The sequence below is a fragment of the Festucalex cinctus genome, chromosome 19 (assembly GCF_051991245.1).
Source record: "Festucalex cinctus isolate MCC-2025b chromosome 19, RoL_Fcin_1.0, whole genome shotgun sequence".
NCBI classification, from domain to species: domain Eukaryota; kingdom Metazoa; phylum Chordata; class Actinopteri; order Syngnathiformes; family Syngnathidae; genus Festucalex; species Festucalex cinctus.
Window position 1 is genome coordinate 913,694 of NC_135429.1, and position 26,607 is coordinate 940,300.

The 26,607-nt window shown below is 38.1% G+C and overlaps 1 protein-coding gene across 11 annotated transcripts in view; it reads right to left on the reverse strand.

The window, feature by feature from the left end:
* Positions 1-14,881: 14,881 nt before the first annotated feature.
* The window catches only part of epb41a (erythrocyte membrane protein band 4.1a), a 50,022-nt gene continuing 38,296 nt past the window's right edge, over positions 14,882-26,607 (reverse strand). For 10 of the 11 annotated variants that reach the window (XM_077507139.1, XM_077507138.1, XM_077507137.1 and 7 more), the window contains one exon: positions 20,821-23,109. The gene's annotated coding sequence lies outside the window, so the exon portion shown is untranslated. Of the gene's footprint in view, positions 15,013-20,820; positions 23,110-26,607 lie in introns of those variants that run through there. The other variant, XM_077507128.1, reaches the window with a different exon arrangement.

Consider the following 26,607-nt stretch of genomic DNA (forward strand, 5'->3'; position numbering starts at 1 on the left):
ATTGCTACGTAACAATAACAAACCTTTAAGACGATCTCAAGTCCTCTCGTCTGCCTCCTCCACTTGACTATGTTTGTCTTAGATAAGGCAGACAAAACTCACTAAATTCTCTTTTGCACACAGGAGGCAAACGTGATGGCCTGGGTCACATGACCGGTTGGTTAAGTGTCTGTTTACGAAACGCGATGTTCGTGATGTCAACTGTTCTTCTTAGTCCTTTCCGATTAACTGCAGAATTGTGTGTGGTTTGCCGGATTATTGTCCAACTGTTCAGCGTCTCGGAGTTTCTGCCTCTCCATGTGAATGAATGGAGAAAATCTTATTTGTGTCTGCATTTGAGATCCGTACGTTTCAGTACACAACAGCAAAACTCTTCAAAACCGTCAGTCATGATTTGTGCTTCTGTTGATTCGTTTTTGTTGTTGTTCATACCCTGTGTTCATTTTATTATGTCTTGTCTTACTCGTTTTTGGTTTCCATCTGTTCTCGACTCTTCAGACTGGTCCTTTCTGTCAACCAATCAGCTGCTGGTGTCTCGTTAGTTATCTCGTGGTTAACTCTTTCACATTTCGCAATCCCGATGGCTCCCGGCTGTTTTACTGGATTTGGACTGATTTTGCAAGGCCCACAGAATATTGTGTTCGACTGCTATAAAAGCATGGAACCTATCAAAAGAAAGATTAAGGTCTCTTCTTTCATCAGGAAAAAAAAAAAGTATGTTTCTAGAGCTAAGTTTCATCAGTTTTCACAAATCTATTCAAAATTGTAAGTAATTGAGCTTTTTTTTTCCTACATGACCCTGGTTGATCTCCTTTGCTCTGCTGCCACCTGCTGGCCGTTTGTGTAATAACTACCATTTCTGCAACCGTTCTTTGCAGTTGAGAGGCTGCATCAAAGCCTTCGGTATGCTCTAGCATAAAAAACAAAACAAAAAAACCCCGTATAAATACGTCTTTGGGACACGTAAAAAAAAAACGTATTTATACGTTATTGTGAGCAAATGAGTTAATTTGCTGCTTCCTGTCAGTCCGTGGGTGTCTTCAACAGTTTTGCTTGGAATCTTGTTTTACCATAAATAATCAGACGAGTTTTGGCTTCTGCGGTGGCACTTGAACCCGCAAACCATCTTGCTCACTCGATAACCGCCGAGCTCCATTCGATTCAAAAGGAAGACCTAAAGCAAGTTTCTTTTCTCAGAGCCGTCTGTGGGAAAGAACCGAGAACAAATACTAATAATATAAAGAGTGCTCCTTGCAACCTTTTGCTTGGTTTTCCCAGCGTCTCACGATGAATCCCGGCAGCATTGTTTCACGTTGCAATCGAGCGCGGCGTTTCTGCGGCAGGCCTTTGGACCTGATGAAAGTAATTGAACGACTTTGCAACGCCGCGAGCGCGTTTCCCCGCGGGGCAACGGATCAGAGGAAGACTCGCCTTTCGCTATTCTTCTCTCTCCTCCCTCGCCATCGTTGCGACGTTTCTGCGCATGGCTGCAGTGAGGAGGCGCCGCGCTCGCGCTTGCATTATTCATGGCACAACTTAAAGCGCAGCCAAATGTAAATCTGCAGCCTTCACTTTGGTGACTTTTCTTTCATCGCTCCGCAAACTGCAAATTCATCATGCTTTAGGCCACGCCTACTTGAATACAAATCATCTTTTTTTTCCCCCCATTGATTCAAATGTCTATTTATTGATATCGGTGAGGTCACGTGTAAAATGCAAACGACATATAAATATGATTGGCATTGCATTCGACTCAACTCAACTCAACTCTATATTTATCATAGAGACCAATATGGTTTTTTTCCCCAGGTTACCGATACCAAAGCCGATTATTAGTAGGCAACTGATATTTGGAGCCGATATTCATTTTCAGTAAAAAGGAGGGGAAAATATTGCCGTCAATTTAAAAAAAAAAAAATCCAAATACCAATCTTGACTTTGTAACATCTTAACGCCTGTTTACTGAACAATTTTTCAGAATTTTCAAAATGTACATTTTTTTTTATTTACATTTTAAATTTCTGACAAAATATCAGTACGTCTTAAGTTGAAAGCAAACTTAAACAAGTAAATGCCGTAGCTCTTTACACTTTCCTAAAGTAAATATTTTTCCCCAAATTTAAAAATAGCTGAAAGCGTAAACGTTCACATTTATTTGTGTTAATGTCGAACAAAAACAAAAGGTTCAGAAGGTTCCCAGGGTCAGACGCATAGATTATAAAGTTAAATACATCGTTTGCTGAGCTTAAAAAAGGTTTTAGATTGACCTTTTCTCAGTTGTCAGATTTTTAAAAAATACTCATATTGATAATCATCAATATGTGTATCCCTAATTTATTTCGCATTTTAAAACAACCACCACTGTTTTCTTAAGATGGAATCCAGGCACAGCAGTTACAATGAAAACAGTAGAGGCCCCGGAATTGAACCCTGTGGAACACCGTACGTCCCGTTACGCATGTGAATCCATATTGCACATATCCGTCGGACTACTTTTGTTTTATTGCTGGATAATATGAAGGGATTACATGAATGTTTAAACCTCCAGCCAATGATGGCTAAGCTCATACGAGTCGGGCGTGAGTGATTCAACGAATCTTCAATGAAACTTACGAATCACTGATCTCGCATCTCGGGAAATTCCTGCGACAACCTATCGAGCTGCAGTGCCACCGAGCCACTCGCAACACTGCGGAGTTGTTTGATGAGACGTGTCGGTATCGCCGCTGTCAAAAACGGAACAGCGGCGTCATCCCGTGTCAACGCAAGTAACGCAAAGCAAAAAGCAGCTCATGGCTTATTTTTTTTTTATGAGGAGGCGACTCGCGTCTGCGCTAAGCAGCATGCGATGCCGTCGCATGCTCGTCTCCTCTCGGGCTGAGTTGATGAGTCAGACGACAGACGCTGTTGTTGTCTCACACTAGCTTATTGCTATCCATGCCAAATTCACACTTTCACAGTTACATTCAAAAAAAAAAAGATAATAATCCCAGAGAGACACCACGACCGCGCAAGCAATTATGTCAACGTGCGAGAGTTTTTTTGCAGTTCATGATGATTATGTGATTGAACGTGGTTCGAAAAACGTGCTGACGAGCACGTGCGGAGAAGTGAAAAGGAAACGCTGCAAGATTTCAATCCGACTCTGCTCATTCATGTTGCATAGTGAGCAATCAAATATGTATAAGGTGTCGCTGCAATATGAAAATCTACTTTTGGATAGACCTTCACGATTTGAATCTATGTCACAGAACGGACAAAGCAATAAAATGCAATATTTTACTACTCGCCGAAAATATGACCAGAGCAATATCAAACTTGCTCCAGCTGTATTTATGGTTGCTTAGCAGTTTGAGTGTAAATAGTACAGAATGTCTATGTTGTGTCAGCAATCAAACATGTAAATATGCATTTTCTTTTGAAATTTGCAGTTGTAGCTTACATGGAAATCCCATTCGAGAAACATTTGTTAATTACAGAAGAATGTTCATCATTATGGTTTATCTATTTTAGTATCAGTCAGCCAATTCTTCAGGAAATATATTATTTTTTTGGCAGTCAAACATGAATATTTTGCCTAGAATAAATTGGATATTTGCGTTATTTTTCATGTAGAATTTAAAAACGCATTTTGCAACTTGCTGTCGCCCGAAAATGACATCACAGCTCAGCTTGTGAATGTCACATGACCAAACCTAGAAAAAAACAGGTGAGCTGTGATTGGTTAGCTGAGCCCCTGTGATGTCATTTTCAGCCGACAGCAAGTTGCAAAATGTGTTTTGAAAGGTACTAATTGTACGTGAAAAATAATGAAAGTATCAAATTAATTATAGACAAGATATGAACTTTTTATGACTATAATGGGCTAAATAAGTGAAGTATTCTTTTTAAAGGGGAATTCAACCATAAACATTCCTTGCCAATAATATATGTGACTCCATGTCATGAATAAATAAATATTTGTATGTATGTGGTTGAGGACCCGCAATCAGGGAGGCAAAACCGGATTGCACTCAAAACAGGACTTTCATCTCAACAGCACATTTATTTACCAAAATATTGATGCAAGTTTATCTTGACTAATGTTTCTATTCTTTTTGGCTGACTCTACTTATAAGCAGTTGACGATTTTTGCTTTGAGCTGTTTGGACTCGAGAGGAAATTGATGGTTAAACACGAGTCCTGTTGAACACACTTAAATGCATTTCTTACAAACGTATTTAGACAAATGGAAAAAACACACTATAGGCTACACTTGAGACGTAAAGTAAGCGTCACATTTATAAACAGAGACAAATGTGTTTATATCCCGACACGTTTCCCCCCGTAAAATATTTCTCCGTTAGCACTCATCTTAATTTTGTCGAACGGCATGTTAGCTGCGAGACAAAAAGAGACGGACAGTCGTGCGTCTCAAGCTTGCGTTGTTGATAGCGAAGTGAAATGTGAAAGTTTTGCTGATTTTCAAAGGCGAGTTATGTTGTGGTGAACGAAGCAGTCCAACCTCGGGGCAGACAACGCGTAACGCAAGAAAACTATCTGCAGTGATGTAAAAACAAAGACGAATATTGAAATGCAACTTGAGCGTTTCCGTGTCTTATTAAAAGTCCATGTCAGACAGATTCTGGCATCTGCATGTGGAAGTTTCTTTTCATTCGGCCGGTCGTTGCCAGAGCGCAACGTGAGCCTGGCGGAGACGCGAATGGAATGTTCGGCACGATGAGAGGACATCAAATAGATTAGGTGGGACGATTCTGTTATTGTCGTCTCCTTCGCTTTTCTGTTTGCCGTAGAAACTAAACAGTCATAGTCGTAAAAGTGTTTCTTCTTCTTGTGGCCTATTATAGCAACGAACGGCTCTCTTGGTAATGAGAATCATATAAATCTTCACCATGCTTGTTACACAAATCTCAAGTTTCTTAGAACTTTTTCTTGTTCTCTGAATAGCTCTAAAACGTACAGGATGAAATATTTGGCATGTTCAGTTGCAAAGCAGAAATACGCAAAAACGATTTGTTTACCGTTTAAGCGGTCAACTTGAATGGGTACGACAAAGTAATTGTACTTTTGCTGCTCGTAATCTTCACATGATGTTGTTCAAAGCTCTTGATCAAGCCTCATATTCACTTTGTTGAAAACGTATCAAAGTTTACTAAGACTCACAGCACAATTAACACAATTTTTCCAAGAGCATTCACACAAACCAGAACTGGCTAAGACATCGCGCTGCCCGATGAGAGAAAGAAAAAGCTGTTGACGTCAATTGACATTATCGGCGGGTGTTTCCTTAACGTCAAATAATTTGATGATGTTATTAACTCATCCACTCGCCACCATTTTCACATTTCGCAATCCCGTTCGCTCCCGGCTGTTTTACTGGATTTCGACTGATTTTGCAAGGCCCACAAAATATTGTGTTCTATTGGAATAAAAACATGGAACCTACCAAAAGAAAGAGTAAAGTCTCCTCTTTCATCAGGAAAAAAAGTATGTTTCTATGTTTCTGTTTTGCAGCAATTAGCATTAGAAGAGAGCTAAGTTTCATCATGATTCACAAATCTATTTCAAATTGTAAGTAATTGAGCTTTTTTTCTACATGGCCCTGGTTGATCTCCTTTGCTCTGCTGCCACCTGCTGGCCGTTTGTGTAATAACAACCGTTCTTTGCAGTTGAGAGGCTGCATCAAAGCCTTCTGTATGCTCTAGCATAAAAAAAACAAAAACAAAAAACGTATAAATACGTCTTTGGGACACTTAGAACATTAAATAAAAAAACGTATTTACACGTTATTGGGAGCAAATGAGTTAATGGCCAATCCACGTCTCAATTTGAGTTACCACCTAATTCAAACTGTGCATTACAATGACTATTTTTCTGCATCATTGCGGTCAACGGTTTAGAGCGCTTATGACAAAAATGTTGTTACCTATATGTAGGATCGCACTGTTAATTCCCACAGATTGTCCTCTTGTCGATAAAACATGCCTCTCTAATGATTGATCAAGCACTGAAAAGGACGTTTTGCTGTGTCATCAAACTGACAACGCTTGTTTACAGAAGGAGTTGGCGGACGAAAGCCGATTTCGCAATAATCAAGCAGGTCCTATTGACTGACGCGAAACCTTTGACGACCCGACCGTTTCTTTTCTGTTGCCAGATTGCAGGAGAGCAGCGAGAAATGTCTTTCCGAACGTTTCTTCTCCCTTCGATCTGCGCACTCTTGCATTCTTTGTGAAGTTGAAGCTTCTTTCGTCCTGCGTCATGTTCGCTTTGAAGCGCGCGTTCATGCTGTTCCGTCGACCGTATCAAAAACACTGCTGATGAGAACACGTTTTCTTTTTTTTCTTTTTTTTCCCCTCCCTAAATTTCAGATGCTCCTCACTGTCATACAGGAGGTGAGGATCAGGCCTCAATTACTCCGCAGGCACTTTATGCACTGAATCCATGAACGGCTTTCCAACAGATGCCTTTTCGTGACACGACATATTTGTAATTAGTCGACTTAATCTCATCGGCAAGGGACAACAGATGGAAAGTAGCCAACGGCTGTAATCTGCCATATTTACATGCAAATGCTCATTAACTCATTCACTCCCAGCCATTTTCATGTAATATTGCTACAAAAACATGGAACCTACCAAAAGAAAAATGTGTATGGTATATTTTTTTTTATCTGTTTTGATGTTTTGTAGCAATTAGCATTAGAATTAGCTAAGTTTCATCATTATTCACAAACCTGTTGAAAATACTGGGAAAAAAAAGAGCTTGTTGCAACATGGACCTGGTTGATCTCTTATACTTTGCTGCCATCTGCTGGTCGTTTTTTTTTGGGTTTTTTTTTAATAACTACCATCGCTTTAAGCAACCACTTCAGGTCAGAAACTGCATCAAAGCCTTCATACAAAAACTCTAATAAAACCCCCCCCCCCGTATAAATACGTTTGTGGGAGTGAATGAGTTAATATGCACTGTCCCTTTTGAAATAAAATCAGTGAGTATGCTATTTAAAAGTGCACTTTAAAAGACCTCCTGCTTTTTCAGAAAAGTTGAAGAATCCCGCAGCAATAGCGACCTTTGCAAGAATTCGCTACTCAGCGAGATGACACCTTAACTCATTCACTCCCAGGACATTTTCGCTGTTTTACTGGATTTGGACTGATTTTGCAAGGCCCGTAGAATATTGTGTTTTATTGCTATAAAACCTACCAAAAGAAAGATTAGAGTCTCTTCTTTCATCAGGAAAAAAATGTATTTCTAGCTGTTTCCATTTTGCATCAATTAGCATTAGAATATGGTTAAGTTTCATCATTATTCACAAATCTGTTTAAAACTGTAGGGGGAAAAAAAAAAAAGAAAGAGATTTTTGGTCTCGTATACTCTGCTGCCATCTGCTGGCCGTTTTTGTAATAACTACCATTGCTCAAGCATTCTCTTCAGTTCAGAGGTTGCGTAAAAGCTAAAACGTATAAATACATCTTTGGGAGCAGGGTAATATTTAAAATAGAACGTATTTATACGTTTTTGGGAGCAAACGAGTTAAGAGCGCAGCTTGTGAACGCCACATGACCAAATTCACTCAGTTCATACTGTGACTGCTTTTCCCCTCACAGATGCCAAACGGCCATTCCGGGTGATTTATCAGGTCAGCGTAATGTTTTGAAAAGTGAGCGGGAGCTGATGAGAAACATCCCGCATGCGCGTGTGCGACTCCGGCAGGGATCGGCAGTCAGCGCACGTCGTCGTCGTACAGCACGGCTGAAAGTCTCATCCCGCCGCAAAGGAGCAGCACAAGTAAGCTTCTTACAAAACAACTTCTTCTAATCGAGGGGTCACCAAAATGGCGCGCTATGCAGAACATCACAACTTCATCCGACTAAAACCCGAATGTATGCGAGCATTACAATTTTGGGTTCACAGACCAAACTGGCGGTCTCGCGACGGAGCAGCAGCAGCAGAACGGAACCAGCCCACTACGACATAATCAGGGCCGACGACTGTGGTGTCCTTGAGCAAGGCACTGATACCAAGAATTGCTACCTGGGAGGTGAAGAAACCACGACAGAAACCGTTTGCGACGATCACTACTGTGCAAGATGATTCTTCAAATGATCTCCTTTCCCTTTCAATTAAACAAAGTGGAGATGACCTTGGAAGAAGAAATATTTCATGATAATGTTGATGTTGAAGACAAACAACGGAGAGCTGTCGAGTTGTGATATGACAAATTGAATCATAACGTTGAGGTGCATGTACAACACGGAGGTGAAAAATGCAGATCAATGTCATGTAAAATACACAAACATATGTGGTCATTTCAATTGCTACGCTGAATCAGGGTTAGAATAGTTTTGGATTTTTCATTTTAATTTGATTTCATTTGGACTATTTTTTTTTTAAATTCAGATTGTTCAAATTAGTTTTTAGAGCAGATTTGTTTTTATTTATTTATATAAATATATATATATATATATATATATATTTATATTTATATTATATATTTATTTATTTGTTTTTATTTTAGCTTTTATTTTATTTTAGCTTAGATTATTATTATTTGTGAGGAATAAGCAGTTAGGAAAATGAACGGACTGGTTTTAGGCTTTTAGCCTTTTTTCTTTTTCTTTTTTTTTTTTTAATGAATTGAGTATTTGTATAAGATAAAAAAAAAAGTCACTAAGTGCTATGTAAATGAAGTACAGTAAGTTACAATTCTCAAATAGTTTGACCTTCCATTTTCTGCATAGATGTACAACAACACCAAAATAAATACGGTATTTTTTACGACCATAAGGCGCACTTAAGTCTTCAATGTTCTCAAAAATCAACAGAATCATAACAACACGAAAGACTCAACTGAAAGAAGATGGCATGCGGACGTGATGAGGGCTTTACAACGTTAAAATATTTTAAATAATGGGTTAATATATAAAAAATAAAGATGACTACTTCGTGGATTTCACTTATTGTACGTAACCGATATTTTTTTTCCAGCGATAAACGAAGAAACACTAATTATAGTTTTACTAATTATGTAATTTCAGTTAGATTTTGTCCTTAAAAAAAAGTTTTGATTTTATTTTGATTTGTTTTCTTCTTTTCAATGTAGTTATTTCCTTTTCATGATATAAACACGTCGCTTGTTGTCTTGGATGTTTTGGAGCCAAAACGGATTCAGTTGCCAGCTGACGAGGCACACTTACCAAACACCCATAGCTATAAAAAAAAACAAAAAAAACAGGTGAGATTCTTGTTTTAGTCATGGTGGGCATCCATCTGCTTTCAATTTTTACACTTGCACGCAACGTGAACGGAACGTGTGCAGGTTTGCACCGCTCAGGTTCGTCACATCGTGTATAAAATGAGATCAAGTCGTTACATCTGAAATGAGCACATCCAGGTTTATCGTTAAAGTCTTGAATGTATAAAAATCAATGTTGCAGGTGCAAATGTTTGAGTAGGATTTAATAACCCACGATCAAGTGCATTATAATTGCAAATTTGACAGTGGAATTGCAATCGACTTGAATCAATTGAATCATCACTCTCATGAACTTTGTTGATTGCATCAGACCGAGACCGCATTGTTATTATGCGGGCAAACAACAAAGTCAAATCAATCAGTTTAGTGTCCGTGAAGAATGTTTCGCTTTGAAATGCTCGGCGGGCGGCTCGGGATTGCGTGACAAAGTTTGGCAGCCAAAAAATAACAAAAAAAGTGAAGGTCAGGTGACTGCAGAAGAAATCTTCCGTGAATCCCCACACGAACAGACCGGACCACACTCCAGAAACATGCACTTCGGATTTTCTACTTCACTGACAACTTTGAACAAAAAGTGTCAAATTGTGCACACAAATAAGGATGAGCTTTTAATTACAATATTGATGTCACTAATACGACATTACTGCAAACCGGTCTAGATGATCTTTCCTGTCAAAAGAACCATTTGAGAGCAAATAAATACCCAAAATCGGTCAAAACATTTCAAGTCTAATGTACTGACGACTTCGAGCTGGACCACAATAGAAAAAAAAATATGCAGATTCATTTTCTTCTACCTTATCGCTTCCATTTTTTTGGATTTGTTTTTAGAATTTGTCATACTTTGTTTTCACGCATTTTTAGACTTTACCGCCTTTCTCCCAAATTTCTAATATTTTTTATAAACATATTATGGCAATTTTCCACCTCTCAACTTCCTTTTGGACATTTCATTCCCCTGACTTTAGTGCTATCAATTCTCTAACTTTTTTGACATTTTATGGTCATTTTTGGGGAACTTTTGTTATTGGATGTGACAAGCTCCCTTCACCGATTGATCGTATTCCGTTTGGGCAAGTGTGTCGTCAGGTGGAGTCGCTGTCCATTCATCTTTACGACCGAGGGAGGTGATTCATGGACGTTTTGGATTTGTGGGGTTGCAGTGGAGGTTTTATTGCACAGCTCTGCCACACTTTGATGATTCATCAGTATCCATCAATATACAGCAAAATGGTTGGATACGACGCCAGATTGGTCGACACAGCCAAAAAAACAATTCTACTTTGCAATGCTTGTAGTGTTTGCCGATATGAATACAGTATTGATCCACATTTCAACTATCTGCAGTGCCAACTTGGCCTCGTGAACGAGTTTTGCGTTTCAGGTAGCAAAAACCACAAAGAGGAGGAAAAGCGTGACGCCGGAATTAAACGATGCTAGCTGGCAGGTCATGACGCCAAAATTTTTTATTGAAGAGCGTTTTGCGGAGGGAATCGACTCCTACTAAATCTTCAAATCAAAGTCCTGGCGTCCATTTTTTTTTTGCCAATTGTTTGGGCCACGTGTATGTCAGCCACACAGTTGTCATTGCGATTCATTGATCGATTTTGCAAGGCCCACAGAATATTGTGTTCTATTGCTATAAAAGCATGGAACCAATCAAAAGAAAGATTAAAGTCTCTTCTTTCATCAGGAAAATAAAAGTATGTTTCTATCCGTTTCCGTTTTGCAGCAATTAGCATTAGAAGAGAGCTAAGTTACATCAGTTTTCACAAATCTATTCAAAATTGTAAGTAATTCAGCTTTTTTCCTACATGGCCCTGGTTGATCTCCTTTGCTCTGCTGCCACCTGCTGGCCGTTTGTGTAATAACTACCATTTCTGCAAGCGTTCTTTGCAGTTGAGAGGCTGCATCAAAGCCTTCTGTATGCTCTAGCATTAAAAAACAAAAAACGTATAAATACGTCTTTGGGACACTTAGAACATTAAAAAAACGTATTTACACGTTATTGGGAGCAAATGAGTTAAACTGTTAAACTCCTTATTCCATTTCCACATTCACACAGATGGAAACTAGAATTACTGCCTGCTTCTGTGTTTAAGAATCATGGGAAATGTAGTGCTGCTAGCCTAAAACTGCGGTCGCCAGTCGGACCCGACGCAAGCTCGGCTTTCCTGGCAGTATAATTTATAATGTTACAATGCGGAACTTAACAGGATCGAGCAAAAAAAGTTGCATAATGGCGAGTGCGTGACTTGTTTAGCGCTTGTTAAACTGTCAACCAAGATAGCAATTAGCATTAGCTAGCGTCACAAGACAAACAGCGCTCACCAGATTGACTAGCAATGAAATCTATGAGTCGATCCTGGTGAGAATTGATCGCATATTTGATTTTCATCCAAACTGTAGCGTCTGCTTTTTGAATGTAGGAACTCGAGTCCGCCTAAATCGAGTCGGTGGTCACTGATCCAACATCCAAATGACTCGTCAGCGTGTGCCGCGTTCCTGCCAAGTCTGTTAACGTTCCCCGAGTCTGCTGACTCTTCTGGTGGCCCAAGCGGCACCCGCGAGGGCTCGTTGTGCTCAAGGTGAGCCCAGACTGGCGAGTTCCCGTTCCGTGAAAAGATTTGAATCATTAACTCCAAACATTTTAAGATCCTACTCGCCGTCTATTAAAGCGAGCGCTGTGCAGTGAGTGAGAGAAGCAGCGAGTCACCTCGTCTTCCTCACTTTTTCATTTCACTTTTTCTTCTTTCTTTATTGACAAAAACATGGCTTGTTTTCAGGAATTAAAATTCAGAAAACAAGGTGGTCTGATGATTTTTTTTGCATCTTCGAGTTCAGGATTAAATAAGATTTATTTTTCTTTTACATCATATTTGATGCAGTCAAAACACTAACGAGATGAATTGAATCCATTTTAATCAGCGTCGAGGTCCTCTCGATATGATAAGTTTTGCATATTGATATTCCTGGCATTCATCCAGCATTCAAATTTGATCCAGTTAGTTGTCAGGTTGAAAATGAATAAAACATGAAGTACGCACCCGTTCTGCGTCAATAAAAATGATGAGGCAATTTAAGAGAACTAACAAAGAAAATAGTTTTAGGAGGAGACTTTATTTTTTACAGTTATTAAGTAGGGATGTAACGATATGGGCAATATCGTGATATTAAAACTGCCACAATATCGTCATTGTCGTCATGTTCACAATGTTTAAAAGGAACACATCTGTTAAAAAAAAAAAAAAAGTCAGGTTGATTTCTATTTGTGCAGTTTTAGCACCCTCTAGTGGCTAATGCAATTGAATTTTCATTGCGGATGATTTGGCCTTCTATGTTTAAAATCGACGCTAATTGTCAGATGAAGGGGAACCGAATTTGCTTGTGAAGCAATAAATGTGTGCCTCAATGTTATTATTAGAGAATTTAGGTGGTTTATATGCATTGTTGTTATGTACAAAAGTACGATATTGTGCTTTTTTTTTTTTTAACAATATCTTTCTTAAATATCGCCAACCCCCCAACAATATCGTGATAATTATCGTATGGTGATGTTTGGATATCGTTATATCCCGATTATTAAGAGTCTCGAATAATTTAATGCTGTTATACAGTAAAAGAAGAAAAGGCTTCAAATGAAAAAGTTTCTCTTTTGGATCTACAAGATCAAATTTTGCACCATTTAAAATAAAATGCAAAAAAACAGAAGCCATTTGACACACTGTAGTGAAGTGTCGAACCATTTCCGAATTCCAGACTTTGGCGCCGTGTTGGCGTTCCGATTGCACCTGAATGTTGAAATAAAAAACAAAACAAAACAGTGTGACTTTCTTTTACAGCCCCTTCGGCTGTAATTCTAAATCCTGTCTAAGACTATCCGGGCAATTTATTGACAGAATCAGGCTGCTACTTTAAAAAGCAATTGGAAAACAGCAGTGACTTGATATATATTTTTTTTTTCTTCACAAACGACAGGCGGGCGATGAATCTTTTCAACGAGCGGAGGCGTAATTCAGCCCAAATAACGCGAGTTAACAAAACACACCATCCAGATGCTTTTTAGACACGTTGGGCCTTTGAAAGATCGAGTTAATCCCAGTTTGCTGAAAATATGCCGTCCATTATGAAGCGCATGGTTGAACTTATTAAAAGGCTTTACAGGCCGATTAAGTGGAAGCAAATGGAGGAGACGCATGAATCAGCATTTTGGAGGCAAACGTTCTTACGCAAGCTGACAGGAGGAGGGAAGACGCTTATTGCTCCAACTGGAAGGAAAATCTCAAATGGTGGACCCCCAAAGCAGACTTGACAATAATCAGGGAGCACAATCAACATGAGTAACGATTAGTAAATCCAAAATGAAAAAAATGATGTCAAAAGGTCAAGTGCCACATTTTCCTTATGATGAAAAGTGGCACTTTGACACAACTGTTTCAAAATTGTCTCTCGCAACAAGTCCTGGTAGAACCTTGATTTTACTTTTACTGCCACACGTTATTAAGAAAAACAAAAAAACAACAACAACAACCCCCAATGCCAGCGGATTTCGAGCATTTGAACTCATTTTTCGAAGCAAACAGAATATTGTGGTCTTTTCCTACATAAACAACATGGCTACCACATGAAAGATCGCGTTCAATTCTTTCATGAGAAAAAAAAAAAAAAGTATGTTTCTACCTTAATCCGTCCTTTAGTAATCACCATTTGAAAAGAAACGATACATTTTCTCCACAACAGTGACTTTGATACGAATATTTTTTGTTTAGTGACGCTCCGACAAATTAGTTTTAATGTTACAAAGGCTTTGATGATTCACGTCAGCCTTGAAAACGTTCTATTTCATCAGATTGCGTCACCTTTCATTGTAATTTGCAGCTCTAGTTAGGGCCCGAGCAGCTACCGCTGCCATCTGCTGGCCATAGTAAGTGGGTGTTTTTGATTTCACAACTCATTGATCCGGCTGTGCTGCACTTGGACGTTGCACTGACCACTGATATATTTTTTTTTTAAAAGTAGTTGACGTAACTTAACGTTTATGATTTTATTAAACGTTATTAAACGTGTTTGGCGGTCAAAGATTTAATAAATAGACTAATTGAGTTTATATTGTCACATTGTTTAAATTGTTCCATCGAAGTACTTTTCTCGTGGCCTAAAAACACCCAATTCAGTACAAAATTATTATTTCAGACTTTTTTTTTTTTTAGGGATGGGCGAGTACCGATACTAGTTATCAGTATTGTGCCGATACCGGCCTTATTTGAAGGTATCAATACCCGTGATGGTGGCAGCCGACCTCAAGTGATGTTTTACAATCAGGAATTAGAAATTAGAAATTAAAGGAGGAGAAAATTGCCATTAATGTCATGTAATTTTGAAGGAAAAATACTGCATTGGGATTTACAGGTCTTCTTTAAAATGGTTATTTTAGGGGGGATTTTATGTACTTGTGGTATTGGTAACTTCTCAAGACTTGAGTATCGTATTGGTCTGCAAAAAGTGCTATTAAACATTCCTACTTTTTTCATAGCCTAAAAATTCACAGTCCAGTACAAAATGATTGGAACAAAATCCATTAAAAAACAAATCCTGTGAAACATTTTTCAAATGTATCCAAACTTACCTTTCCCAGGTGGAAGTTAACTCATTCACTCCCAGACATTTTCACTGAAGCAAGCCCCTTCGCTTCCGCTGGTTTTACTGGATTTTGGCTGATTTTGCAAGGCCCGATTGCTCTCAAAACGTGGAACCTACCAAAACAAAGATTAAAGTCTCTTCAAAATATAATATGATATACTTGCATCTGTTTAAGTTTTATCATTATTATTCACAAATTGTTGAAAAGAACTTGCTGCAAGATGGCTCTGGTTGATCTCTTATACTCTGCTGCCATCTGCTGGCCAGTTTTTTTGTAATAACTACCATTGACGATTTGCAGCCAATTCGAGGACTAACAGACTTAAATAAATTATCTACTTCAGAAAGAGTGTTTTGAGTGGACTGGACACCATTTTCTGTCCGTTGAATGGACTGTATTATTATTATTATGATAAGTATTATTTTGCACTTGGGTTCCGACTGACTAGATGAGAATCACTGCTCAAACCTGCACAAAGTAAGAAGGAAACAAACCATTCAACAGAGGATGAACAAAATAACAACCGGCAGCAGAAGTAGACAAACTGCAAAAGGTACGTTAGCACATTGCAGCACGTTTCCAAGCGTCTCTCACGAGGACAGGAAATAAATTAGTACTGCCAATTACTGTCGACTTGGACTCGAAAACAAGCAGGACTGTGCAAAGGAAGCCAAACCAGCCAAATTCAAAGTCCCGCCTTGACTGATGCGTGCCAAAATGGGAAAAACTCACAAGGATGATTACAACAACAATGCATATTCAAAAAAAATTAAAAAAAATGCCAGAATTTAGGAAATGGGAGCAAACAATAAAAGTAAGTGAAGTTTTAATGGTTTCATCTAAAGCAGAAAAATACGACTCTGTAACATTTTTACGACTAAAACCATAACCGTCACAAAACGAGTCATCCGAGACGCACACGCATACACGCGCGCACGGGAATCCACTCAATTAAATTGACAGCAGCGGGACGAGATTGCTCCAAATGCAACATAATGCTGCAAGAGAGCCCAACAAAGCAGGCAATTTATCTGAAATCTTTTTTTTCCCCGATTCAAATACACGGCTGGAATCCACAAGCGCTCTCATCGGATTTCCATCATTGAAGAGCGTTCAATCACAGCTACTTAGCCTGCGATGCCAAGAAACACTCCCACTCTTAACATATACCAAACATGCACATACATTCCCCGCATTAAATCGCAAGAAATCCAAAGTTGGCATTTGGAATGAAACCTGCCAGATTTGCTTTCACGTTTTAGAAGATGCCTTGCAAAACCAACTTTACACGAACATCTACGCAAGTTCAACAGAAGAGGAAGAAGATTGGAGCGAGCGAGCAGGAGCGATCGCGAACTGCCATCGACGTGTGCCGAAGAATCTTCAATTGAATCTGTACTTTTGGGTCAGTTAGCGTTTCTGAAGTGATTTATGTGCTCGACCAAAGATTATTTGTTTTTTTTTCTGCCTTTTATTTAGGTAAGACAATTGTGAGTAGATTAAAGTAAAACAAAATGTGTGCAAAATATATTGAGCAAAAGGGAACTTTCATGTGCTAACATTTATTTATTTTTTTTATTGCATGGAAACATTTCTCATAGCAGTCAGTTTTGGTGTGCTTATTCGAGAATATTGTTGTTTATCGCTCTGTGATGGCATACCGTTTGAATATGTCATCTTCATGGCATTCTGTTCCCTGATTTTGTGTGCAAATTAGAGGTCATTCCATCTGAGCATTAAGAGCATTATCTTCAATTTTCAAATAGATTTGCATTCGATCGCACAATTACTTCTGAGTGTTCATTTGACTGAACAATAAACATCTTTTTTTTTTTTCTTTTTTCTGCTGTTATGCCCTCAAGCAGAGTAATTGTGAGCATGCTGCTCAAACTGGTGCCATGTCAGCTCTGCTTACATCACGAGACGGGCAAAGGCAATCTGCCGCAGCCGATAAAGAAACATCCGACAAATGCTGCGTTATCAAAGTGGGGGTGCAAAGCCGACAATCTGTTCCACTGCGCTGCCAATGACACGAGAGGAAATAAAAACCGCAGTGCAGCCGAGACGCTCGCGCGACGCCCACTCGGGCGCGCGATAATGGCGTTCAATTCGCCATTTGAGAATTAACGCACGCAACTGGGCGGGATTGACTAAAATCACAAACAGCAGGCGATAAATTCACTGTGGAAGAGATTTTGCCAGCTGTTGGCAACAGGTGTAAATGGATGGTCGGAAGTCGGACGATTCCCAGTTCAAACCAGGAAGTGCGTACGGGAAATTCCACTCGCCAAGTCGGAATTAAAAAAAGGCGGACTACAATGTGACGTCACTGAACGGCAAAATTTACTCGAGTATAAAACGAGATAGCTTTCTTCATTCATAAACATTCGACATAATTTCATGTAACGCATCGTACGTGACAGTATTGTCGCTAGCTCCCTGCATGATATTATACGGTCAACTACTTAACTGTATGGAATGATTAGGAAATAAGATTAAAACAATAAATGAAGCAAAATTTTTCTGGGAGCTCAAAATATGTTTTGAGGATCAAAATAAAAAACAATTTATCACTAGCCGCCATTTTGGTTGTTTACACCTGGGTTGGCTGTGGGAGCGACGGAAAACAAATTCATTAAAATGAATATAGATTGTAGAGTTGATCAACAGTGTTTTATGTTCTTTTTTAAATTTTATGTTCTTTTTAAAAAAAAAAACAACAACTAAAAGGATCTTTTTTTTTTTTTTTTTTTTTTTTTTTCAGTTGAGCATGACTCTTGCTGCAGCAATTAACAGAGTAATTGAATTACTTTTGAATGAAGTAACTAGTAACTGTAACTAGCTACTATTTTTATAGATTATATATTGTCATCACAAATGACGTCCCGTTTTCCTCATTAGCATACATGAGTCGGACAAAGTAGTAGTACAGGAGGACACGTGCACACAGCATTTTAGAAGAGAACGACGTCTCCGGTGTGAAATTTCAACATGGTTCAATTGACAAACACTTTGCAACAGCTTGAGAGGCCTTATCGAACATCCAGATGAAGTCAAGCAAATTATTATTTTTTAGACTCTTTCCAGGCATTTCAATTTGGATGTTCCATTGTTTACGTACGTTAAATAGTTGAACAGCAAATAGTAATGAATTTAATAATAAACGTGTAAATTGTAAGCATTGGTTGTCTAGTGGTTCACCGACTTACAAGCGTTTTGCTCTCGGCAACACACGATATTAAATGGATGTATAATATAATTGAAGTTTAACATTTCAATAATGTTGAGTCAATATGATGATAAAGGAATGATGTAATTGTGGACAGAGTGCAAGCGTGCATGTTGATTGTTGGCGTTTGTACAGTTGAAAACATATGTCACATAATGTCACATAATGCGCCGGGGTTGCTATTTTGGGACTCTCCCGCAGTGTTGTTCTTCAACAGCTCCGTCCTTCAGTCAGGATTAGAGATCAGGGTAAAAAATAATAATAATAATAATAAATGAATGTATTCAGAGTAAAATGCAGTTTCGTGCGCACGTGACAAAACTTGGAAACGATATCAGTGTCGATTCCAAACTCGCTTTTTTGTGAGTTTGTGACAAAGCGTGATTAGAACGACACAAGAGACGCGAAGTCGTGACAACGGAGGCTTTCATTTGGTTTTGGCGAGTCTTGTGAAAGTCTGCACTACAAAACACAAGTTGTTACTTTATTTTTATTTATTTTTTTCCCCCAGGAGAGGCTGCTCGATTGCCCGATTGTTACAGTCGTGCCGCAGGCAACATTGAGTGCCCTGTAGCACAAGATTACTTAGTGGGTGATTTTGTACTGAAGTGATCCAAAAAAAATCCAACATTGTTGTTGTTTTTATGGACGTTTGAATTGTAACGATCTGCTGACTTGTGTTTTTATGTGTACGCGTACGCAATATATATTTGAAAACCTCACGGGAAGTTGCCCAATCAGCCGTGTGCGATTTATGTTTTGGATAATTTATAGATCACAAGAGAAGCATACACACCAGTGGAATTTTTTTATTTTTTTATTTTATTTTTTCTACCAATGGAACGTTTTGCTTTTTAAGCTCAAAGTTCTATTGATTTACTTCCCAATGGAAATTTTGAGTGTAGATGAAGCTAAGCGCTGTAAAAAGGTTTGTTTTGAATATGAATCTGGTGAAAATTGCTTTTCTTCCTCCCTTTTTTGAGGGTAGTATGACTTTTGGGATGTGCCACATCCAAAAAAAAAACATCACGATGCTAGATCTGCGCACAAAATTTGCTGACATCTCATTTTGAGTGACAAGAAAGGCAAATTTTGGTGGCATTCACTTTTGGATTTTTCAACCCCCAATTTTTTTGGACAATATGTTCTATGTGGAAATAGGTACAAAAATACATCTAAATACAAACGGAATTAAACCCATCAAATACTGCAAAACATTCTGCCCTCATATTTAATTCTTTCATGCTGCAGATGCTAATCGGCAAGAAATGCAAATGTGGGATCTTTGCTGTGGGGTTACGATATCAGATCTTTTTAGAAGTTTAGTATAAAGAACCTTCAAATATCCTAAGAGTCGAGTTTGCATGCATTATGTCCATATTTAAAATAGAATTTTTGTCATACATCTGCTTAGCATGTGTAATAGATACGATTATTGTAGGATGGACGCAACTTTAAACGTTTTGCTTTGCACCGTAGATCGTTTTGGAATGCGCTCGGTCAGTCCATCGATTAATATGTTTGAAAAATTGAAAAATGATGCAACCAACATATTTTTGTTTTGAGATATGTGAAAAATCATTTTGCCTTTACATGCGCTTGCCCCCCCCCGCCCACTTTGGGCTGTGCCTCCAAAAGAATCCACTCAAAGTGGCAAAGATAAGGCTCGCCCTTGGTTGCTATGGTAACAAAAGCCAGACTTTCCATTTGGGGCGCAGTTAACAGTCGTTCCCTTGCATGTGACAGACCTGCCTTCTCAATAGAGTGGCTCAAATATTTGTTTCTTCAGATACTTTATAGTAGTAGTAGTCGTTTAAAAAAAAAGTGCAAGAAGCTCAAATGAATTATGTTTTGTTTTTCATACCGTGTGTGGGTGGATCAGCTTACCAACAACATTCATGTAATGGAGCGGTCAGCTCAGTTTGTGCACCTTAACCCAATAGAGAATTGAAAATAAAAGATGTCGTTTAGTTCCGTCAATTGACAAAAGCACCATCTTGCATTTTCTGTTTATGCAGTCAATGTTTTGCGTTGAAATCGAGACACGAGGGATGTAACGATAACGGCAATGTCGTGATATTAAAACTTCCACAATATATCGTCGTCGTCATGTCACGATATTAAAAGCAGCACATCTGTTTTAAAACAAAAACAAAAAAAAGTCGGGTTGATTTCCATTTGTGCAGTTCGAGCACCCTCTGGTGGCTAGTTTTTTTTTTTAGTGCAGTTTCATTTTCACAAGGTATGTTTTGGCCCTTCTATGTCTAATGGTCAGATGAAGGGGAACATCAAGTGCCACAATATACATATATATTATATTTATATATTTTTTTATAATTATAATATTTATGTTTTCATTACTGTAAGGAACAAAAGCACAATATTGTGTTTTTTTTTTCTTTTTTAGTATGAGTTGTTTTTTTGTTTGTTTTTAAACAATGTTGTGACGTTTTTGTATTTCCAACCTCCCCACAATATCGTGATAATTATCGTATCGTGATGTTTGCGTATCGTTACATCTCTACAAGACACTGCTACTTTTTAAAACCACCCAATAATATACAGAATTATTTTCTTCCCTTTCTGTCAGAGTATAACACACGTGACTGTTTTGTTTCCGATTAATTACACCCATACTGGTAATATTCCATCCACAATTGTACATTTTCTTGTTTTGAGGAAATCAAGTAGTTGGCAATGAAGAGGAAAAAAACCCCAAAAAGGTTTTATTCAGTGCATGGTGCTCTTCGATGACACGTCTTCCTTGTGAGGATATACGATGAACGACAAACAGAAATGTTGCTTGTTTCCAAACAAGAGGAGGGAGAGCCACAATCGAGACGACAGCACACTGAACAATCAGCTAACTGTGAAACAACAATATTGCATCATGTTGCAAAAAAAACAAAACAAAAACAGAATGACATCAGCCGTATGAATTATGTTGGCAGTCATCTTGCAAAATCGGCACGTACGATAACATGAAAAACCTTCGAAGACAATCATCGGATCGCAACGTACGCCTGCCATAAATATTGTACAAAAAGATGGCATGGAAAATACATGTTTTTTATTTATTTAAAAGGAATTTAACACTTGACACGATGCTCATTACTCATTTGTCAACAAGATGGACCTTACTATCTAATTCTGGAATATTTTTTTGAGCATCACGTATAAAACGATACTCGAGTGTCCACCATTACCGGCAATGCAAACCACATGACTTAGAAAAATAACACTTTTTAGTATTCAAAAAAATAGCTGGGAAACATTTGGAGATGAGGTAATTCAGCTTTGTATGATTTCAACTGTTAGCTAGCTTTAGCATTATAGTCTGGATATAAAGTTGAATGTGTTCAAATCGCTTTCAAATGTAACATGTAGTTATTGAAAACAATTGACAAGTAATTGAATCAAGCCATCAGAGGGATTAACATTAAGTCAAACAGCCTTAGCTGTCACAAAGCGCTTATTTTGGATTTAAAAGAGGAAGTCAAGTCAAATTTTTCTTTAAGATATGTTGTATGAGGCCCCACTAGTCTCAAAAAATATGACTGAAGCAGCAAAATCAAACCGTTTTTATCCATCTCGCGGGTCGGCCATTTTGGGACTTGCTGTCGCCCGAATATGACATCACAGTTGCTTGGCACTCGTCTAACGGCCAATCATGGCCCGGCTTGCCAGAATGTCACATGATCAAACTCCGCAAACAGGTTAGCTACGATCCGGTCCGATAACAACCAACAACTGTGATGTCATTTTCAGTCGACAGCAAGTGGCAAAATGGCCGCCCCAAGATGGCTAAAAACAGGTCGATTTTTGCTGCTGAATTCATATTAAACAAACACAATATTAAAGAAAAAAAGTTTGACTCAGAAGCTTCCACTGTTTACTAATTATCAGTCCAGGGGTAATCCAATTTGTACGTAAATCGGAATGAGCCGTCGTTGGTGACTAATTTATTCTAACGACTGAATTTTATTTGTGCAGTATGTAAAACGTGAACTTTACATATCGGGACCACCTCCTGTATGACCTTAATCAGATGCAAATCGGATTCATTTGCACGTCAAACCATTTAATAATAATAATCCCTTAATCCCACATGAAGCTAAGAAAACAACAATCTCACTTTGTCGGCATGCTTGCGGCAATAACGGAACACATTTGTCAAAAAAACGTGTCGAAATGACTAACGTTGCATAAATGGAAATGTTGTTCATAAGAAATAAGGAAGATACATACAAGTACAGTACGTGTGCTTCGAGGACCTACAAAGCGAAAACAGGAAAATAAGACAGAAGTGAGGATAAATAAATGTAAAGGTCTCCTTCACAAACACGACAGCAAGTACAAAACAAAACGATAAGTTAACAAGTGGTTAAATAATATTTTTGAAAAAATATTTCTTCACATTAAAAGGGTCAACTATATATGAATAATATAGTGTACAAGAACTAAAAGCGAATGGGAAGGGAACTTTGAGTCTTGATGTGTACAATCCCAAGAAAATCACCCACATTCCCCGTTTGGATCACATTGTTAAAAAAAAAAAATTAAAAAAAAAATGCATTGCTCCACATTATTGATAACCAATTCCTGATTGTAAGAAAAGCTATACAAAAATAAAGTTCAGTCATCTCAAAGATTAAAAGACCAAATGCCCCTTTGAATTTCTTTGTAAAATCTCCTAATTGGAGAAGGTATCGCTTCACAAATGTTGTACCCGTTTTCTTTTCTTACAAACATTTTGGCAGTAAGTAGAACAGGAGAAGGAATTGGGAGGATTCTTGGGAGTTTTCCGGCGACTCTCCGGTGACGTAACTGGACGCTCACGGAGGTTAAAGTTCATAAGTCCGTCTGACGTGGTCTGGCGGTTTAGATCGAAGGCAGCGCTGTTGGGTGTGGCTCAGAGATCGGAGGTAAAAAAAAAAAAGGGATGTGATATGGGAGGGGGTGGTGGGGTAATGGAGGCGTCTTGAGGGGATTCAAAATGTGAGTCAATGGGAAATGGAGGAACAGAAAAACAAAAGGATAGAATCAGTGTTTCAACAGCATAAACATCCATTTTGTTTCTGGCGGTATGATAACCGTGAAGAAAAATTATTGCGGGCACGGTTATAGCTCTTAAATCAACTTTAAAACATGTTTAGGTCATTTTCAGAGGTGGTAAATCCAGGTCCAGAAAGTAAAAACCCTTTAGCCCCAGGCGCTAGCTAGCTAGCTAGCTAGCTAGCTAGCTACCATAGTGCTCATTTACTTAGCTAGCATCAATGGCTAAACCTAAACTGTGGCAGGGTTTTTACTTTCTGGACCTGGATTTGCCACCTCTGTTTATTTAATATAGAATATGTATTACATAAATGTATATCATGTTATATTTGAATCAATAACTAAATATATATTAGTGGTTTCTTCTTCGGTTTCAATTCTTAGTAAGTCACAGTGACTTGTAAGAAGGAAGACGCCATTATATCGTGTTAGGCAGTAAACCATTTTGTTTTGTTTTGTTTTGAAGTCACGAGAGAATTTGTGGTTAGCCAATATATGTTGGACATCATTGCAAATTGTTTGTAACATATCTTATTGCCGTCTACAGCTTGGCAGTCTCGCACCCTCGTCTGTTTACCACTTTACAAACTTCCACAACTAAAACAAAAGAAGATGAAATGTTAGCACTGTTCCGACAAACAAAACTAAACAAAACAAAACGGGAACATCCCGTGACCTCGCCGTTGCACAGAAAATAATCTCAAGCTGGATGCAGTGATGGGATCATTACAATGCACTCAAATTGCTGCAATGCAACAAAATCAGTTTGCAGTGGGATGTAAATACAAAAGATGTTTGTAAACAGCGATACTAATGCTGGACATTGATATCTATATGTTTTTGTAGTTTTTTTAATCAAAGTTCAGCATTAGTATTGTTTGAGATTCCTGTATCAACGTATCACATTAGGTTAACATTTTTTCCACTTTTATGTTAATGAAGAAACGTGTTTATTATAAATTTGATTGCACATTTAGAACGTATATGAAATGTGCGATTAATCATGAGTTATTTATTGATGTCATACGATTAAAAACATCTCATCGACTGACACCTCTAATAAAAATATACAATAGTATATGTTTGAAAAAATAGACTAGACTAAGTGCAATTTCTGGAAAAATTGCGTGGGAATGCTGATAGCTGAATGCTAAGATTTGAATGCTTATGAAGTAAATGGAGAGATAGATTATGAAACGATGACCTCCTGGTTACTGGGCAATGCGCTTTACGCAACTGTGCCACCGAGCAGTACCAGACACAAAGTGATACTTTGAAAAAGTTCACTGTCTGTCCCATTGAAAATGAATGGGCAAACGTTGATATGAAACGTTCCATTGCGCAAATACTGTAAGTAAGTAAGTTGAGTTGAGGCGTGTGCATTCCCACAATGATACATTTCAACACGCATCACATTTCTGTATTATTCCAACATGTCAGATGTTGACCTCCTCAAAGTAGGGAAGTCCCCCCCCCCCCCCCCCCCCCCCCCCAACTAACGAACAAAGTGGGAGTTCGGGCTTGTGTTGACATAGCGGCAGAGTCAGCCAGCTAAACAGTTCCAGACTCTCAGCCTGGACCCTTAAACAGAACATAAACAATTAAAGCCACATGGGCGCCATTAGTGAACATTACCTCATTCTGAGGGGCTTTACTTCATGTTCACATGATTTGACCGCGATACAAAAAACAGCCATTACACACGCATGTTATTTTTTTTTTTTTTATTTCCCCCCGTGTTTATCACCATCACATATTAACATTAGCCATTCTGCTCACTCATTGTAATTCGAGAGTTCTCATTTCGCTGGCTTTTTATTGTTAACTGCGCTGGCTCATTAGAGGCCCATTTAAGTGTTTAACGACTTGAGTGAAATGTAATCCGACGGTCCCCGGTGGAGCAAACCTGTCAGTGCGTTTTCATGTTTTTGCAAATGGGAGAAATGGCGGAGCCGCGGCAAAACGATGGATTTAACTCTTTGACTGCCAGGCGTTATCAAAACAAAACAAAAAAATACACAGTGCCAGCTGCTTTTGAGCATTTTAACTCATCTTTCATGGCAAAAAGAATATTGATTGCCTTTACTACATATACAATGTGGCTACGAAATGAAAGATGGCATTCCATTCATTGGAATTTTACTAATCATCATGAAACGTCTTTGGCAGTCTTTAATTACAAATCAAGTTCAATTTGCACACTTTTTTTTTTTTTGTTAAATGTTGTTGACTGAGTTGCAGCATAAAGTGAAAGCAGTAAAAATAAACTCTGAGGCTGTGATTTGAATTGAAAAATTCATCTCTGGCTCCAGGCAAGCCAAACTGCAATATAGCATATGAATTCATGTCTTACGGATGTGGGATGGACAGGTTATGAAAGTTTGGGAACAAATATACACGGCTGAACGATTTTGGAAGATAATCTAATTGTGATCACTGCCATATTGTGTTTGCAATTTAACGTGATCTTTTTAGCAAACACAAGCAATAAATTCTTCTGTATTACAATTACAGTATATAAATGTTATAGTTATACTAAATAAAAGGAAATTAACTGTGAATTACTATAAAAGACTTCATTTGTCTACATCAGTTACAATTCTTAATTTACTTCATATAATACTTAGACTTGCAGTCTTTTAAACATTCACAAAATTCTACCAAGCATGACAAAAGTTATAAACAAACAAAACAAAAATAATGACACATTTCATATTTAAATACACGACATACTTTGGTTGTAGAAAACTCACCAGTGCTAATGCTAGCAGTGAATGGGAAATCCTATTGCGAGCAGCTTGCGGACATTATTAGCATTGTGTTCCGAGAGTGATATTCATTCAAATAATCAATATTCGCATTCAAACACGGGTGAAATAATAATAGTCACAGGCATATATTCTTCCTAATTTGTGAAAAAGTGATATTAATGAAGAACTTTCTTCTTCTACTCTTTTAGCTCTGTGCATCCACACTGCCCCTCAGAGGCCAAAGAGAGCACAGCAGAAACCGCAGGTATTTATTTTTGGATTTTTATTTGTGTGTGTGTGTGTAAATATATTATTTGGTGGTTGTTCTGTCATATTTTAATAATAAATAAATAGTAAGTTTTGAAATAAATGAATAACCATGTTTATTATATATGATTTTCATATCTGGTTTATTATCTGAGATGATAGCGAAATGCGGTTCAATGCCATGAAACACACATATGGTATGTAAATGTCGTCTTTTGTTATTTCAAATTTGATGGAGATCTTTTCAGTTACATAAATGCAAGATTCTGTTGCGTTTACGCAAGTTCCTCTATTTTTGGTCAAGATTGAAGTCAAACAAGTTTTCAGTTTTTCAAATTGTCCTAATTGTTCCAGTACTTTTTGAACGGGAGCTTATGTGGCTCATTTTGTGCGATACTTCTATAAA